Source organism: Patagioenas fasciata, chromosome 6 (assembly GCF_037038585.1).
Source record: "Patagioenas fasciata isolate bPatFas1 chromosome 6, bPatFas1.hap1, whole genome shotgun sequence".
Taxonomy (NCBI): domain Eukaryota; kingdom Metazoa; phylum Chordata; class Aves; order Columbiformes; family Columbidae; genus Patagioenas; species Patagioenas fasciata.
In genome coordinates, this window is record NC_092525.1 from 21685284 (window position 1) to 21703876 (window position 18593).

General features: G+C 39.8%; 1 protein-coding gene across 5 annotated transcripts in view; it reads left to right on the forward strand.

The window, feature by feature from the left end:
- Positions 1–18593, forward strand: part of GLIS1 (GLIS family zinc finger 1) — a 195852-nt gene that overhangs the window by 113959 nt on the left and 63300 nt on the right. The gene's annotated exons all lie outside the window — the stretch shown is intronic.

Genomic DNA, 18593 nt, shown 5'->3' on the forward strand with positions numbered 1-18593 from the left:
GCTTGAACTTCCAAAATGGCTTGTGGTTGTTCCATCGTTCTTCTTGCACAATCTCCAAAGACACAAAGTTAGAGGCAGTGATTAATCTTTCTATATTAATGGACTAATCCAGCATGTACTGATGTCAAGAGAAAGCTCCTCATATACTTCAACAGACTTTGGAGCAGGCCAGTGATCTTTAAATATTACGTGTAAGCAGCAAATGAGAAGCAAGCTAGGAAAATCCTTCTAAGTCCTGTAAGACCCAGTTTAAGAAACTGCTGTATTCTGTTGTAAGGCTATCTAGAAATCTTAAAATACACTTACAAATACACAAACAGATGGCTTATAATTCATTGAGATCACTTCCTACCTTTGATCTTTTGTTTTACTTAACATCACTTGTGTGCATATGTGTGTATGTGAGAGTAAATAACTTAATCCTAATTGTCTGAAGATATACATATAGACATAGAACAAAATGTATTGCTTATATAATGCCATAAATGAGCATAGTGTTTGTGTGTAAATTATGCTTTTATATAAATTTCCTACAGTAGATATGGCCAATATAAATAAATTCTTGTCATGGTAGTGGTTTTTATCTATATATTTGCCTTATAAACTAGCAGGTAATAATTTAATTCAAAAGGTCCTTCCAAAAATGCAATTAATGTCTTTTGTTATAGTTTCCCTGGGTTTAATAATCCCCTCTTCCAGATTTATATTGGTTTCTGGAAAGTAATGCTTATTAGAGTGTTTTTCCAAATTGGCCACAATAATCCACTGAAATCTGCCAGCTGAATCATTGCTATGCTTGTGAAACTGCCAGGATCTCCTGACAGTTATTACTGGGCTAGAAGGGGAGGGGGAAAGGGAATGAAAGTTTCATAATATGTCACCGTTATTGATACCTTGGCTATGGGTCATAGATTTGGATTGATATGTTTACCAAATTCTATCTGTGCTTGATGGTAGATTGGCAGTGCTGCTATAATGGAGACAAAATTTACTAATTTTGTTAGGCAACTGTATTCCATTCTGGGCATGTTTTAAAGCATTTATATATATATATATATGTGTGTGTATGTATGTGCATTCATGCTTGTGAATATGTATATGTAAGTGGATATATGTACGTAGGTATGTATGTGTGCATACTCCCACTTCCCCAGCCTGGTTCTTGGAGAAAGGAAGAGTCTATGTGTATTATGTGTGTGTGTGTGTGTGTGTGTGTGTGTATATGTATATGTATATATATATTTTTTTTTTCCTGAACCAGGTTTATGCTTTACATACAAAATTCCACCACCTGTGCAAAACATGTTACCAAGTTAAATCATTCATTTGCTGCCAGGCACATTTAACATCTCAATGTGCTCTTCCTGTGTACTGCAGATGAAAGTAGGAGGCAGGGAGTGAATAGCCATAGGTCCAATATGTGTTGTTTTCTTCTGTACTTCTGAGATAACTGTAAGGAGCTGATTTTGCAGTGTCTGAATTAACGTTTCATGTGAACTGCTGCACAACAAGACCCTAACCCTCATTTTGAGAGGCATTTACATCCCTAGCAGTTGCTGCCAATGGGATGCTGGATCCTACTGGCTGACTGAAAAGGTATATAAAGGAATCACAGGGCCCTGTCCTGCCAGGGCTTCCCCAGAGGCAGAAAGACAAAACACCTCCCTGCTCAGGAGCCATAGCACCAGTGTGGGACAGACACCGGGCAGGGATGAGTGCTGAAGGCCCTAGGTATCTGGGATAAATGTGTCCATCAGCCACCACTGGTGAGACTGCGCGCGGTAGTGCCCACCTCGAGTGAGCACTTATGCACGGGATTTATATTGTTCTGGTGTAAATAGGCTTTTGTTTAAAGAATCCATCTGACTAATGGGCAGGGTGGGAGGTGTAAGAAAGAGCAGCGTGCTGGCCAGGCAGCGGGGTGGTGCTGCATAAATACACATGGACACACTTATGGGGAACACATGGCATACACTGGAGGTGCAGTGCTGTCACTGCCCTGCTCACATGTAGCAGGTCCAAAGTCTTTCTGACACAAATCATAAATGCCATTCTGGTTTGGATTTTTCTATTTGTGTTGTTGCAGTTACAGCAGCTTTATTATGAAAGCTTTGCCTTTTTTTTTTTTTTTTTTTTTTTGTAGATTATGAGCTGAGAGAGTGGATGCCCCCTTCAGTACAACCAGAAAAATAAGATTCTGGAATTCTGGAACATTTTTTCATTCCAGAATATGTGGTTAAAGATTATTTCCATCTCAGCAGACATTAATGTGCAAAATGATGCTTTAAAGCAATAAGCTTCCCCTAAATTTTCCTTGTGATGAGGATTTCTCTTAATTACCAGCCAGTGAAAAAGACACATTGCTTTGGAAGTTTCTTCCTGATCGTTTCTGTCCCGTGGCATTGCATGTGGCGTCAGCTTGAGTGCTTTATGGTTTCAGGGAACAACCCCACAGAAATGCTTCCTCATTACATACATTGTGATCTGTCTGTGGGAAGCCTGAGTGACAGGCAACACATGAAGAATCAGCAGTGCTATTTACATTTGAACACCAAATATTGAAGTTAGTGCAAGCCAACTGGACTGCAGAAACAGTCATCTTCAATTTTTATAGCCTTCTAATTTGTAAGACCATTTTTATTACTCTGATTGGAACAGAGATGATGTTTGTAATGCCTGTTTATGCCATTTCAAACTTGAACATAAATCTCATTTTTAAGGGGATTTTGTGGTTTTCTTGGCTTCATGGATTTTTTTTATCCTTCTTTTATGCATTCTGCTAAATTAAACCAAAATAAACCCAAAGAAAAAACCGATTATTTAAAACAAATTTATTATTTTATCCCTTCTTTGGACAGGAATTTTCATTGGGAGACAAGGATAGAACATTCTATTCAGCCTTCGCCTGCTGATTTACACTGCTGTTGTTATAAAAACCATAATGATGTCAAATAACTAGTAACAGGAACTGTAAGGAAAAGCTTTGTAATATAACGCCGCTCCTCTTTTTCCCCAACAGCTTTGTTGGTGGTCTAGATGTAATTCTAAAACGTGTTAGATGATTCTCAGAGAGAAGCATGCAGCGTCTTTTGTTTTCAGAGAAGTCCAGGCCTAAGATGGCATCATGTAGGCTCCTGCCATGGCTCTGAGGTGCAGTGGCCTTACTGTGGCAAGTTGCAGATTAAGAAATGATAGCTGTTATTTGTTCTACAAAGCAGACCTTGGATTCCGGTGGGGTAGCTTATAGGGGATGCTTCTGACTGTGCAATGGGATTCTGCCTTAAGTGTTAGGGCTAGCATTGAAGATTAGAGAGTGTGTCCATAGCAGTATGTGCCTGCAAGGCTGATTAATTGCTAAAAGAAACTAAAGATATTTGATAAACCCATCAGTGGTTTGCTGTGAAGATGTGTTAATGCCGGCAGTTTTGTTCAACGTGTAAGTACTTTTAAAAGGTAGCAGGTGTTATCCAACTGCATATCTGATATCAAAATTTGAATTTGTTATTTCAAGTCAGGCAGAATCAGTTGTCACTTGAAATTCAACTTGAGAGTGTCATTCAAAAGGTCCCATTCTGAGTATTGATGTGGTAGTAGAGCACAGTGGCATGAAAGAATAAGCCTTTGCCAGCAGCTACCACAGAGCAGCAGGTGAGAAGTGACTGCTTTTTCCTATGTTTATACATAGAAAATGACTGTGGTGACTCTGTGGTATCTACTAGCGAACACTGGCTGTTAACGTTTCCCAGTATAAGCATTTGATGTTTTCTCAGCATTACCAAAGCTGCTTTTAAATTTTTTTAAAGCCCCTTATTTTCAGCCATTCATTATTAGTGTGTAGTTTATAGAGGTTATTTCCTTACGGGTATCTGAAATTGTGTGTTGCATGAGGGAGATGAGGGAGGTTGTTTCGCCTGTATAAGAGTGTGTGTATAGTACTTGGGTTTCATGGTTTGTTTTTGTTTCAAGCCCCCCCCTGCCGCCCAAATGAAGATTCCTCCCACAGCACAAAAGGGATGTTGGTATACAGACTTGACCATGAGTGAATTGCATTGTTAAATGCTTAGATGAGCAAATGGCATTTGCAATCAAAAAATAAAATCTTACATTGAAAATTTAAGCAAAAATGTTTATGCAGAAGAAGCCTTTTTGTCCCTGGCTCCCTGTACTAAGGACCTCTAGCAAAGGCTCTGTGACTGCTGTGGTGCAAGTGAGATCAGAATCTAGCCCCTTGGTGACTGATACCCTTTGATTGACTAGACAATGCAAAATACAAATACAGCACTGAGTTGTTTTAGCAACTAATATTTGACAATTTTTTAAAGTTTTCTTTTAGACTGAGTTTTATGTAAAGCTGTTTACATTAAAGTGACATCCAATTAAAGTGTATCATGTAACCCACATCACAGTTCAGCACACATTTTCTGTTTTAACTGACATATGGCCCCATTTATGAAAATAAAAATCATCATGTTTTGATGATATGTTCACATAATTTATGTCAAAAGGCAGGGGGAGAGAAGCAGGGAGAGGGAATGTTTTTACTGTGTAAAGCTATTATTTTCTGTGATTCATTAAATGTCTTTTAACCCATGTGCACAGGCAGATCCCTCTTCCCTCAAGTCCTGCCCAGCCCCCCTGCCCCCGCCACATTGTCCATACTGGACAGAGAGACTTACTGTTTTTTATGGGAAGAGACAGTAGATAGACAGAAACACTTTGTACAGTATCATCCCATACCATAGACATTTTTACTGTAAGGGACTCTTTAGTATTCTATAAAGTGTATGGACAGCAGAGCTAATTCAGCCCATTTTCCTTTTGTTGTCCCAAGGCTGAGTGCCTCTGAGGGCTCTGATGTCTAGGAAAAGTCTCCCATTGAGGTATTTTCTTCAGTCTCTCTCCTACTCAGCTGCCAATATTCATAAAAACTAGTAAGAACTTAATATATTTACAAGCAGCAATCCTCTGTAAAATTCACCTGGAATTTTATCTCTACACAGAAAAGTCTTTTTCTCTTGCACACCTAAGTGTTTCTGGACAACTTAAAGTGCAAAGGCAGGTTGCTTTCATTAAGGTAACCTGCTGGTAAGGAAAAAAGTTCTCTTTATAAAGTGGCCATGAATAAGAGACATGTCAGCACAAATTTGGGTATCTCAAGCCATATGCAGCCAAGGCTGGAGGTTTAGTATTTCTGTCCATGCTCTGAGCCTCATTGACACTGACTCTGCAAAAAAGAGCAAGGTTCTAAGCTGATTTTAATCTACTTAAGGCAGGACAATGACAAAGCATTATTTAAAACTACATCTTTGCATTTTTCCCTTTAAACAATTGCATTTAACGCCTCAGGCCTTACATTTTTTTTATGTAGCAGCACATCAGTGGAAGAAAAGCTCTGCTAGCCGACAAAATCACCATCTGCAGAGGAATCAGCCAGTAAGTGTGAAGTGAAACCAAACTAATTCCTGTCTTTCCCACATATATTAGAAGGTAGATTTGACTTTAAAGTATAAACAACATAACTACAGTGAATCCTTTGTTTATCAGCTGTTTCAAGACCACACATTGGGGGTTATTGTTCCGATGGTAACTGTTGTTGCACATCTGAGTTCAAGACATGTTGATGGTAGTTAGATTGTGTACATCAGTATACCATCTTCTCCCTGCCAAGGTAAACTGGACTGTACACCTGGAAACTGGTTATTTATAGCACGAGACCGACAAGTGAAACCTTTAGCCTGTACAATTTTGATTGGTAGATGTTTGGCCACTGTCACACATAGGAACATGTCCTCTGTGAGTGGACTCTAATGTATACTGCAAAAAGCTCCAAAGAGACATCACCCAGACATTAAATTTTGACTATCCTGTTTCTTAGTGCATGTGACTATGAAGCCTCACCAACATTTCTTCTTGGCTGGAGCAGGAACAGAGCCTTGTCAGTTGTAAGGTATTAGAATGTAATCACCCTCTATTTTCTGCTCTCTAATGACTTTTTTAGAATCATCGTTCTTGACATAAGTTCATGCAAAAAAAAGGGAAAAAAAAAAACAAACAAACTGCTTCCTCATTTGCCTCTAACAATGGAAAAATCTAATAAACTTACCATTTACCATCTAAGGTCCAGTGGGATCTCAACTGCTGATGATAATATTAAATCCTGAGAAATGTGAAAGTTCCAATCGAATATGGCAACCTCTGGCAGAACCTTCTTTTTCTAATGAAGTGTGTGCATTATGTATAGTTGGATGGTGATCCTAATCGGGGTACTGAGATCTGTGCACTCTGATTTTGATCATTATTACCAAGATTAAATAGGCATAGAGCCAAGATGTTGCAGTGTAATAACCTAAGGGTTAAGGGGGAGGCAGGAGAGGGTGAGGGATTATTTATTGGTTGGATAAATGGGGTTAGCAGTTATTTACTGTAACAGAGACTTATTGTCCTGAAGTCAATGACCATTTAAACAATGGGGCTTATGAATGAACAATGTCTGTCAATTTAAAAAGCAGAAACAGTGAAGGAGAGTGAAGGAGAAGGCCAAAATCAGGCCCTCTGACCCTGAAGTAGTTTTCAGTATTCAGATTTCTGAAAAATGGTTGAGCAGAATTGCAGACTCTGGGATAGCAAATATATGTCCATTAGTAATCAGCTTTTTGTAATTATGTTTTATGGCAGTCTTGCAGATAGTTAACCCTAACACTTTGCAGACAACAGATGGAAACCCCCAGTCTTTTTCTTTCTTAGATGGCTGTAGGTTTGTGCGTAGGAGTCATTCAGCAGTAGGCAAAAGAATTATTTTCCAGCTTTTAAGAACACAGAAATCCATTACATATGCTCATAAGCTTCACTTTCACCAAGATCATTAAATACAAATAGAAATTCCCTCCTCATTGCAGAATTGTGCTGTTTCCCATCAACTCATCACCTCCGAGAATCATTCAGGTTCTCTGAGTAGGTAAAGCTGGAATTGTGACGTCTGCTTCTGCTCTGTAATTTGATTCCTGGAGTTTTGGCAGTTTCTTTAAGGAAAATAATTTCACAAGGTTGGGGTTTTTTGGCTTTTTTTGTTTTGTATTGTTTTTAATTTAAAAAGTCTGAAGCTTTCATCATAGGAATTTCTGTATCCATCCAAAGGAGAAAAAAAGCCCGCAAAAATACCCTAACAATTGTTCTAGTAAAGATTAAGGAACAGTTAGGAACAGAGGTTAATCTTCTTAAGATTCTGGCTTACTCTGATGTAGAATTTAACAAAAGCTAATGGGACTGTCATGTGTTACTTAGGGATAGTCTAAAACACGCACATACAACATGCACATGGTAATTCTAATCGTTGGCTTTAAAGCAATTTTAGCAGACTTTCACTTTATTTCAAAAGCAGAGTTAGTGGTCACTGCTCTCAGGATATCCTGTGTGAAAGAGGGATTCGTCTAAGCTCCCGCTATTCTCTGCTTTTGGTTTGCAGGGTTGCTCACCAATTTCACCTGACCTGGTCTTGAGGCAATTCTTCTAATAATTTAATGGGAACCTAGCCCCATAGCTGTGCTCAGGTGGTCAATAGGAACAGGAATGTGTTTATCTTGACAGGGATGACATTGTAATTTCTGTGCCCCCCAAAAGATAATAACAAACAACCAGTGAATCAACTGTCAGAGAGCGCAAAGGATAGAGAGGATAGGTTTTTAGTTGAAAAGAAAGTAATTCAAGTTGTCTGAAAAACCAGTCAGCTTCAGTCAAGAGAAAAATGGTGTCTAAAGGAAGAGCACTTTGATTTGTCTTCAAAGGTGTAAAGTGCTCAGCACCTTTAAAAACAGACTACTTTTAAAGGTGTTTAAATAAGGATTTAGGTGAAGAATTTGACCTAGTTTTAGTTGAAATTAATTATTCACTGCATGCAATGTTAAACAGAAACATCAGGATTTTCAGAACAGCAAAATAAAAATAAAAACATATAATGTAAGTGGAAAGTTTAAAAAATGCATTGCAGGTGAAGTTTGGATGGTTCAGTCTGTGACTGTCTAAGCATGTTTTTTTAGCACAACAAATTCTGTTCTGTGTAGAAAGGTTATTTTCCAGGTATAGTAAATCTTTCCTCTGCTGCTGAGATGAGAGCTTCTCAGGGAGCATTTCTGGCTGGCCATCTGATGTAAGGAGGCTACAGGTTCCCTTCCACAGAGGTTTGAACTATGTACGCTTGCCTCTCGTTTCTCTGTGCCCAGTCTGTCCTGGGTTTCTGGGGGCTATGAAGAGCACATGTTGTACTGAGCTTCATAAGAATGCGTTCTTGCTTGAAGTTGATGAATTCTCTAGTGGAGACTCTGATTAAGAACTGAAGTTATCCAGAAGGGGATGAATCTTGTCTTCATGTATAATCTACATGTCCACATCTGACTTTGTCCCCTTTTTATCTTATTTTACAATCACACACTAATGATTTAGTTTAAAGCTTCTGCCATACCTGCACGGTTAAAAGCTTCCAGTTGGCATTTTACTCCAGGTCTCAAAGGATTTGTTTCCTGTTCCAGAACAATTCCCAGTTCTTCTGGTCAATGGGGAACACCTGCGAAATATTCCTCCACAAGGGAGCTTTTCCCACACTGTAATGCTTCAACCAGTCATTCTGGGAGGGACATGGTGTTGTCATGGTATCTTTGGTTATCAGGATGATTCTAAAAGGCTGATTTTGAATATTAAAAGCTTGAGCTGGAGCAAGATGGTCAAATCGACACAGAACAACTCATTGTTAGTCTGCCTGCCTGCCAGGGCAGTTTGATTTTTGTCTGTTGTTGATATCTGACCATCCTAGATCCATAGGTTTTGCATTAAGCTGTGCTACTGTTCCTTGGGGGCAAGGGGGCTACAAGCCAGCTTCTGTGGCCAGTGTGCCTGGTGTACTATGTTTTTAATAATACAGTTTGAGTCATCTGCACTGTGAGACTGAACCTGGGTTAACCCTGTGGTGGATGGAGAAATTGTGGTTGAACTTGTGACAGAAATAGTTTTCAGATCCTGCATTACCAAATAGGTACAAGCCAAGTGGAGCTTGCAGTGCTCTACTCCCATGCAGACAAGTCTTGTTTGTCAGAGGCATTCGCAGTTGCGATTTGAAGCTAGTGAATTTATGGGAAAGGAATTAAGGTGGTCATAAAACAGGACTTAACCATACTTACTCATCTGCAACAGCGCAAGCACACTGCTTCTGGAATCAAGTTCAGTGAACTCATTTTAATAATCTGCCCAGGATGAAAGGTTAAACTTATATACCCCACAGAGCTGCTGAATTCCAAGACCCTGGGGGCTTTTTCGGTCTAGATGGGATCTGTAGGCTATCCGAGGCTATTAAGGACTTCTTCTGCTCCAACAGGCTGTTAAGACACCAAAATTACTAGGTAACCTGGTGAAGTGTCCCACAACCATTCCCTGAACAAGAAGAGGTGAAGACATGCTGAACAGATTAGAAGACTTGTCTGACAGCGAGTCCTTGCTGAATGGTATATCAAAAAGTGAATACAGCTTTTAAATGTGCAACACATGGCCTCTGTCTTGATGCCATACAGGCTGACATTTGAACATCATCAACATGGCTGAGTCTACATTACAGTATTTTAATAAATATATATCATACATTGAAAATCAAAAGGAAAGATGAAAAGGATTTCCAGAGATTTGTAGTACATCATTGTCTTTGTAACAGACTTTAAAAATAGGCATGAATTTTCTTTAAATGGGGAGAGAACGAGAGATTTCAGACTTGGCATTTCTATCTTCCTGGGCCATGTTACGTGTTCCAAGAGGCCCATGTTTTTAAGTTGCTTCCTTTTAATGCACAAGGCTTTTTACTCTGTTCCTCACTGATCTTTTAAGGCCGTGGTAAACAACCAAACACTGAGTAGTGAACTGCCTTCCCTGTGCCTTGGCTGCAGTTTTGGGGTGGAAGGCCTGGCCACTGTGTGCTCAGGAGGCAGATCCCATGATGATCACAACTTCTGTTGAATGTTCTCCGCTCCCACAGCCTCTGATAGGAAGTTGAGCCATATGGCACTTTCCATCAGGCCAGCAGAGTCCACGAAGGATCGTACCCAGTGAGCACATTGATTTCCGTTGGTGTTTGTTGCCCAGCTCCCTGCTCAGTGGTGAGTGCTGTCTCTGCTACCACAGGTGCGGTAAGAGTGGATCAAGGCATGCGGAGAAAAAGTTGTGTGGAAAAAATAATTTTTAAAATAGCCTTATATAACAGCTCTGAATTCAGGACCTTAACAACTTCATAAAAGCTTGTTGCTGGTGTTGTAAAACTCTAATGCACAAGTTCATTCCACATAACAACACGGCTGTAAGTTTTTAGCTCCAGATGCCAAAGAGTGAATCCAGGCTGTTTAAATGTGTTAACCTGCAACATGCTAAATAAGTTAATACCAGCTTTCTACTTTTTACCTTTTTTGCTTGGGGCTGTGCCAGTGCCAGTCACTTACATACCCCTTTACGTTGATTCGCTGTAGGAGATGAAGCTGCCAAGCCAGATATTTATCTTGGGAACACACATTCTTGTCCTGTAACATTTCATCAGCCACAGCTAAAGAAAAGATTTATGGACTTTGTAACACTAAGATTATTTAAGTCACCTGTTAGCCAAAAATAATGTAAAGACATACAGTGCTTGTTTCAAAAAAGTTTGTAATTAGGAGCCCATACTTTGCTCTGATTTACAATGTTAGCTTGGTATCCAATTAGTAATAATAGTGTTCTTTTAACTGAAACACATATCCTTCCAAAATTATGCAGACTTCCAATTACTGTGCTATGATGAAATTATAGCTGGAGACTCATAAAGTTGAGCATAGTTTATAAATGCAATATATTCTTAACTACCTTGCCGTACAGTATATACTATCAGGGCTCATATGTTCTCTGTGTTATGGAGGCTTGTTAAAAAGCACGTATAAGATTATAGAAAAAGTATGTCAAATAATATTTATGTACTTACTACTATTGTGATAAGCTGTTACTGTTCATTCTGATTAACACTTCTGGTCAGATACAGCATGATTGTGTGAATCAATCTCTAGAATTCAAGAAACAGTTTAGAAACTTCTCTTCAAAGCACCTGGAAATTTAAACTCTCAAGGGTTACTATTTGATATATTTTTTACCTTGTCATTATGCATAGACATTTACCCCTTTATTTTGCATAGAATGAGAAAAGCTTTTGCTTGTTTTTAAAAGCAAATTTGTATAATAACGTGTTGCAGTGCCTCACCAGCTCATATCCAGAATCTTTCTCTTGCTTTTCTTGTAGCCAAAGACAAGCGATCCAGCCCTTTTCACTGCTGTGGGACCAGACTGATAATCGGAAATGATCAAATGTTGTCATATAGTTAAAATCAACACTAAAAGAACAGGCTTCCAAAATGCAGAACAACCTTTGATTGCTGTTTGGCTGATGGGAGAGGTCAGAGGGGAGCTCCTTACTCTGCTTGTAGCAATTTCTTTCCAGCCATGACATTCTGGTGCTTTTGCAGAGGATTATTGATGAGAAAACCATGTCTTTTACAGGAATGGGTGAATGACTAAGGTCTGTTCAACACTGTGAAAGTGTTGGTAACACTTAATGACTAAGCAGACTGCTCCAGGGCTTTTGCAATTTATTTATTATTTATTACTCAGAGTTTGCTGAGGACTGTTAGTCCCAGAAGGAAACTCCCATTCAACTTGCAGAAGAATGCTGGGGAAAATGGCATGGATAAAGAGACTTAACAGTAGAGTGTGTGCATTGTGTTATCTGTGAGATGTATGACTTGCATTAGCTTGCATTATTAGACTAACTCTGGTTTGCTATTACTGTTCATTAAAAATTATTTCAATGTTGCCAAAACCTTGTGAACTCTTTGAGGTGAGAGTGGGCAAGGAGAGGATTCAGTGGGGATGAACTCAGGCTGTTGTCATCCTCAGTCACCCTGTGACCTGTTCTGTCTCACCCTCCTCTTCCCCAGCCTCTTAGCAGGGCCTGGTGTGGGATGTGCCGTGTATCAGATTTTGGGCAAGAGACATTTAGCCCTGGGGGATGGAAAAGAAAGAACAGACTTTTAGGTGGTGACAATGCCTAGCCTTTTACGGTACCTTCCCTACCCTCAAAGAAAGGAGGAAGAACAGGCTACACCACCATAGTGAAAGCCACTTGACTTGGGCCAGCTGCAGGGCTTTACAGTGTAATATGTAATAACAGATTAGAATGAAAAGAAAAACTGAGTAACCTATTACTCTCCTGAGAGCTCCCTCTTTCTTTGAGTCTGTCCTTATTTTTACAATTCTTCTAGCCTAATAAATGGGGCATCTTCTTCAGCGTGAGTCATTTAGGGGGGGCAGTTTGGGTTCTTCAAGTTTTGAGGCTATTTTAATTTTTCAGACTATTCGTTGTCTGCATTTGCTTTGGTTTGGTTTCCCTTCAAGCTCTCAATTCTACATAATATAAAAGTACTCAGAGCTGTATAAATTATGGCCCAGAATGCCACAGGGGACTTGTAGTGAATTACAGCACTGTGTCTCCATACGGTGTCTCAGCTGCTATGATTTACTGGCCCAAGTGGAAGGAGGCTGAGAATCATTACAGCTTCAGGAGAACTCGATGGCTGACAGCAATTGGTGCATTCAGTCAATAAATCTGACCTCTGTAGAGAAGAATTCATGCTGCCAGACTGCTCTGGCACACCCACTTGAGGTGTAAGTCTGATGGACATGGAAAACTTGATTGCAACATTGCAGGGTAACCTTAAGAATCTTCCATTTAAATGGTCGCCTTGGCCCTTGGGGCAGCTGCCTCCAGAACCATCCTGTCAGCTTTCTGGAATTGGCAGCCAAAGTCCCAGTTGTTCCCAGTGCCACTCACTACTCAGCCCTCTCCCTGACCACCCTGGAATTCATCTCTGGCTCTACCAAGAAAAGGGACTAAATAGAGAAGAACATGCTTGGGTCATGTCTGCTCTACTATCAGCTGGCCTCTGCCTCATCTTGCCAATATAAGTTCTCCAGTATACTAGAATACGAACAGTGTAAGCAGGATCCAGGAGGGGAAGAATATTAAGTACCAAGGGAGCGGTCAGGACAGGGCAAAGGCAGATTTAGGGTAGGTGGGGTTCAGGCAGCACAATGATAGACATCCAATAGCAGTGGTAAACAATAACAAACAGATAAAAGAAAGATTTATGGGAAGATGGTGTGTGCAAACTGGGGCATCAGAACTGCACTGCTTCCCATTCAACTCTCTGTTGAAAACCTCAACAAAACAAGGCAGCCCCTCACTTCAAAGGGCTTATGTCAGCTGAGGAGCAGTGCTCCATGGCCTGTGTCTGGAGGAACTGCAAAGGCTTCGAAAACATGCTAGCAGCTGGTAACATGTCTGTAGCTACAGTGTGGAAGCACTTTTATATTCGTGTGTTGCAAATATTTACCCAATAAGTCATGGCATAATAGGAATAATTAGAGTGGAATGTACCTAGTATTCTTGGAGCAAGACACTAGGCCCATGTCATAAATGCTGAGTTTATTTCTGTTCAGGCTCAGCAGGGTAGGACGCAGAGTCTTCAGTGCCTTCCCGTGGCTGTGCCCAGCGCCAGCATAAAAAAACTGTGGTACGGGTGATGGTGGGAATCTGCGTTGGGGGTTTAAAGCATGAGTATAGGTTTGGATCTTGAGCTATGCAGTGTGACCACTCTCCGAGGCTGTTTAATATTTTTGTTTTATCAAATAATTTGTGGAGTAATATCAAGTATTCCCTACCAGCTACCCAGGAGCAAGATTTGTCTTTACAGGAATACATAGTAAAAAGCTTTTCAACCAATATTGTTACTCCTAGCCTTCCTAGAAGAACAACTTACAAATAAAAGTCAATCTTTGTTAAGAATAAAAGTTTCTCATTGCAAAGTGGAAGGGATTTATCTACTGGCCAGCAAAGGGCCCAGAGAAATAGAGTGATTAGTTCCAAATCACCTTTGCTGGTGACATTATAAGTGACCATGAGTAAGGCACTTAAACTGTTCAGTTGTGGGAAATATATCCTCGATACCTATTTGGTATGTTTTGGAATTAGATTGCAATGTGAGAAGGAGATGCCACTTAAGACAAATCAAATTTCTAGCAGCTGTTGACATTTCTAGCAGCCAGGAGTGATGATGGGCTGCTCTTGCTTTGCCTGTGCCACAGCAGTATTGTTAATTCATAGTGTTGTGAGGCATCATTATTCATAATTGTTCATAAATGTGGTGATTAAAAATGACCGAGCACATAAACTGCTTTTTAATACTTTGCATTTATCTCAAGCTATTTGTTAATTGTGTAACTTCCCAACCTATTATTGCTTCACCTTAATTAGTATCTGGCAGTGTGTTAATTTGTCCTCTGTCTGCCAGTCCGCTTTAGTGCTCTCTGTAATTGCTGCTGGCTTTCTACCATGTTTGCTATTAGCACGTACTCGGTGATCTTTTTGGTTTTGGGGCCCAGTGGGACAAGATATTGCCAAGTAGGTTGACCTGATGTGTTTTGTGGAGAGTCAGCATTTTTGGGAAGCTCTTTGCTGGTACCATGATTGTGAAGATCACCAGACAGGGTCAAAAGTAGAGATGTCTCAGATGCTCATCTGCAGCAGACCTGACTCAGCAGCAGTGCAAATACTGAACTAGAATGGCCTAACTTGTGCCCGTGGAACCTCTGAATTACCTGGCTCTGGGGAGGAATGATGGCTGTGCCTAAAGGGTGACATTAACAACAGGATAATCAAAATCAACTGTGCTTTAATACTGTAAGATACTTTTCTGACTCGAGGAACATATTACTAACTCTTCTTAATATTAGGTATGTTTTGAAATTGGATGGTGATGTGAGTAGGCTGTGTAGTTTTAGAGTGAATCCGGTCTTTAGAGATAGTTGAAATCTCTAGCTACCATGAAATATGTTGTCACTTCAATTACAGTTGCAAGTACCTCTCTCTTATTTGTTTCCTGTAATACCAGACAGACTAGGTAAATATATATATTTTTTAATGAAGCACAATATAGTTTTTAAATGGCTTATATCAAGTTGTTTCCAGTTTCTTATAAACTCCTGATTTCTAAATATCCCATTATTTGTTCCATATGTTTCACTGAAGTCATTGTTACCAGTACAGCAGAAAATACATAAATAATCTGGTAATTTAACATAAGTTTGTGATTTTTCTTAAGTTACTGTCAATCAAATATCATTAGTATAAACTGAAATCAAAGCAGAGCCAAAATCTGTAATTAAATCACAGATGATGTACTGAGACAATGAGAAAACAGGGAGTGGTCTCATAGGCTGTACTGTGTGTAACTGTCGTTGTGTTTGTTAGCAGCGAGACCACAGAAGCCTTGAAGGAGGTAGTTTTTCATGACAGTGACTGTGCTTTGGTCAAACAGGTTTCAAAGTACAGTCAAGACAGCTGGTATTAATCCATTAATTGAGTTTGGTTTTGACTTAAGCTAAATATTGCATGTTATATGAGGGAATATGTGGAAGATGCTCCCAACTTATGTTTGAGCCTGATGAGAACAGGGTGATACTGTAGAAGGTCTCTGGTCTGTGAAAAATGAGGTCACTGAATGGAGCTGGCAAATGAGTCAAGTTGTGCCTTACTGAAAACTTCAGCATATCCTGACCAAACAAATGTCCTGATTACCCGAAGCAAAATACAGATTTTTGCATTTTGTCTTCCCTCAGTCCCTTTCCAGTAATGAAAGAAAAAGAAAAAAGAGAAGGAACAGATAGCAAGAAGAAAAATATGGAAGAGGAAAAGGGGGAAGAAAAACAGCAAAGAAATATTTAAAAGTTTGTGGGAATGCTTTTAGAAACATTTAGAAAAATCTAAAATATATGAACATTTTTGGGTTTGGGGAAATGTCATTTTAAATTGGAGGTGAAGAAAAGAAATAGCAGATGACTCCAGATCCTAAAAACTCAGTTCTCATTGTGAACACAAATGGTCACTGGGGACAATTACTTATGTGATGACTGTTCCTTTTTTTTCCATTAGAATAGGGTTTTTTTCAGACTTTGAAGATGTCTTGGTTAATAGTGCGTAGCTTTGTCTGACGTATTTTCTACCCACCTCTGTGTTAGTATATCAACAAATGCACCTCATGGTGCTTCTGAATCAGATCAGCAGTTCCAACTGCCTTTAAACCTGCACATTTTCTCTTCATCAACCTGTGTTGTTGCCCTTGTGTCCATCTTTGCTTTTGATCCATTTGGAAGTGTGTTTTTAGATGTGTAGAGATTAGGTTTAGGTGTGTAGAGATTATTCTGATGAAGTTAATTACGTTACTTTCGGTCTGTGGCTACGAACCCAAGTTTCCCTCTCCCAGTTTTCAGGGGCAATTTGTGATGACAAGGTTCTCCATTCAACTCAGGTGATAATCCTATTGAGCAAATTTACTGTATTCCCATTATAGCTTTTATATTGACAAGTTCATAAAACAGCCAATTTAGCTACATAATGAACACTCATCTGTTATTTGGTTATTCTCTGTTATGCTTTTCTTTTTTCTGGAATTCTCTTTTCTCTTCTGAATCTCCACTTCTGTTCATAGGCCCTTGCTCTGAAAAATGCTATTCCAAAATTAGCCCTATAGGCTGTCACTGATGCGTGAAATTGAAGTACATTTCCTCTGCCAAGGTAGAAAGTGAGAGGCCGACAGGAGGCTTTAGGATAAACCACAAATCGGAGCAGGAGATGTTCCCTAAGGATAAGCCACAGAAATCAGAGTGTAGAGCAGGGTGCATGACACGCCGGGTAACGTGTTGTATTTTGGTGCTAAGAGCAGTGTTCAGCAATGGAGACAGGAGGTACAGCCCTTTCAGAGGCGACTATGGATTCACGGTCACTCTGGGGAGCCATATTGATCTTGAAGAGGAAGAACAGATGAAGCTATAATAGACTTCACTGGGCAAGAATAAGCAGTATATGTTAGGGCTGCTGCAGTGATGGCTCGTCCAGTGTTTCTGTTGCAAGCTCCATTTTCAGGGGTTTATAACTTGCTCGTAAAAAGTTACTGCAAGCTATAATTTGGCACACAGGGTTCCAGCCTGAGAGCATGCTGCTTTTCTTATTTAAACTACATTTGGTTTATTGACGGGCCTGTTTTCAGATTGCAAGAGAGTGACGAGTGAAATAGAAATCTAATTGTTTCAGAAAGTTTTTTTTCCTTTTTTAGTGCTCTCCAGCCCCAAAACAGCTCTAAACATCTACTGGTGCCTCTGAGTATTACAAAGAATCAAAACTAGTTAAGAAATTCATGTTTAAATAGTGGCTACTGTGCCTGTTGAGCAATTATACTTACAGCATATAGCATCGTTCAGCCTGAATAATTCCAATGCAGTTTTCCAACTTTCTAGAGACACAGAAATTAATTTCCTCACAGCTGAAACAGAGAAATCAATGAGGATAAAATGAAGCAGCTAGTGGTATATAAGATGTACAGAGCAGGAATTATTGTGATTTGGGCCAGGCTATTCAATTTAATGCATCTGGTTTTGCAAAGGACAGCACAGATGTTGTGGATAGGAATTTCAGGTACTGCTACTCTCTTCTCGAGAGTACAGGTAAGAACAAAAGTAATTTTGCGGTTAGAGTTTAAGCCATCGCTGTGTCAAAGCTTCTGCTTTGAAAGCTCAGTCATGGATAGATGTTTTACTGACTGTTCAGAGCTAGTGCTACAGGCAAGGAGTTCAGGCTTTGCAGATCACGATCATGGTGTTTGAGTATCTGTGAATGCAGGGAGACTAGTTCTGATCAGTTGGTCAGGCTGCTCTCCAGCACCTGCCGACCTGCCAAAATCCCTGTCACCCTTCTGCTCACACGCTGACATCCCTTGCATGGTTCTTAACTCAGCCTTTCAAATACCAGGGAAGAATTGTTGAAATTGCAAAGTAAAGCACTTGGAAATTGAAGCTGGTCTCGGTGAAGGCTCTGTCCCATGCTCCTATGCATGTGTAATTCTGCAGGTTGGAATTACATGCATTGAGCATTGGATTCTAGTTTTATAGCGAAAGTATCACACAAAATGCCTGTATTTATTTTGTGCAAACTAGTTCACATTTTTAAACCAGCTTTACTTAATCCTGTTAAGTAAAAATATGCTAAGTATGTGTCCAGGTTTGCAGATGATCCTTGCTAACATTTGAGAACTTGAGCCTGAGCAGGTTCGTGTTACACATACAGAAGAGTACTTTCCTGCCATGTCTGAGTGCACCTTTTGGACCTAAGCAAGAGAAAGCGGGTTGGGTTGGTTAGTTTCTTTTTCAGTATCTAAGCCAATGCAAAGCAGTATCTTTCTTGACAGCTTTTTTAGTATCTTGCATCCATATTGTGCTGATGTGAAAGAGAAGATTGATGGTTCATGAATTCAACTGCTAGGACCTCCTAGGTGTTTCACTGGACATGTTGAAAAACTGGTTGTTGTCTTTACCTTTCGGAAGGGAAATACTGGGCTTAGGCTCACGAGATAATTCCTATTTCAGACTCAGATTCTTTGTGTAGAATGTCACAAAACTGAAGCACTGTAGCAAGGTGTTAGATCAAATTCCTCCTT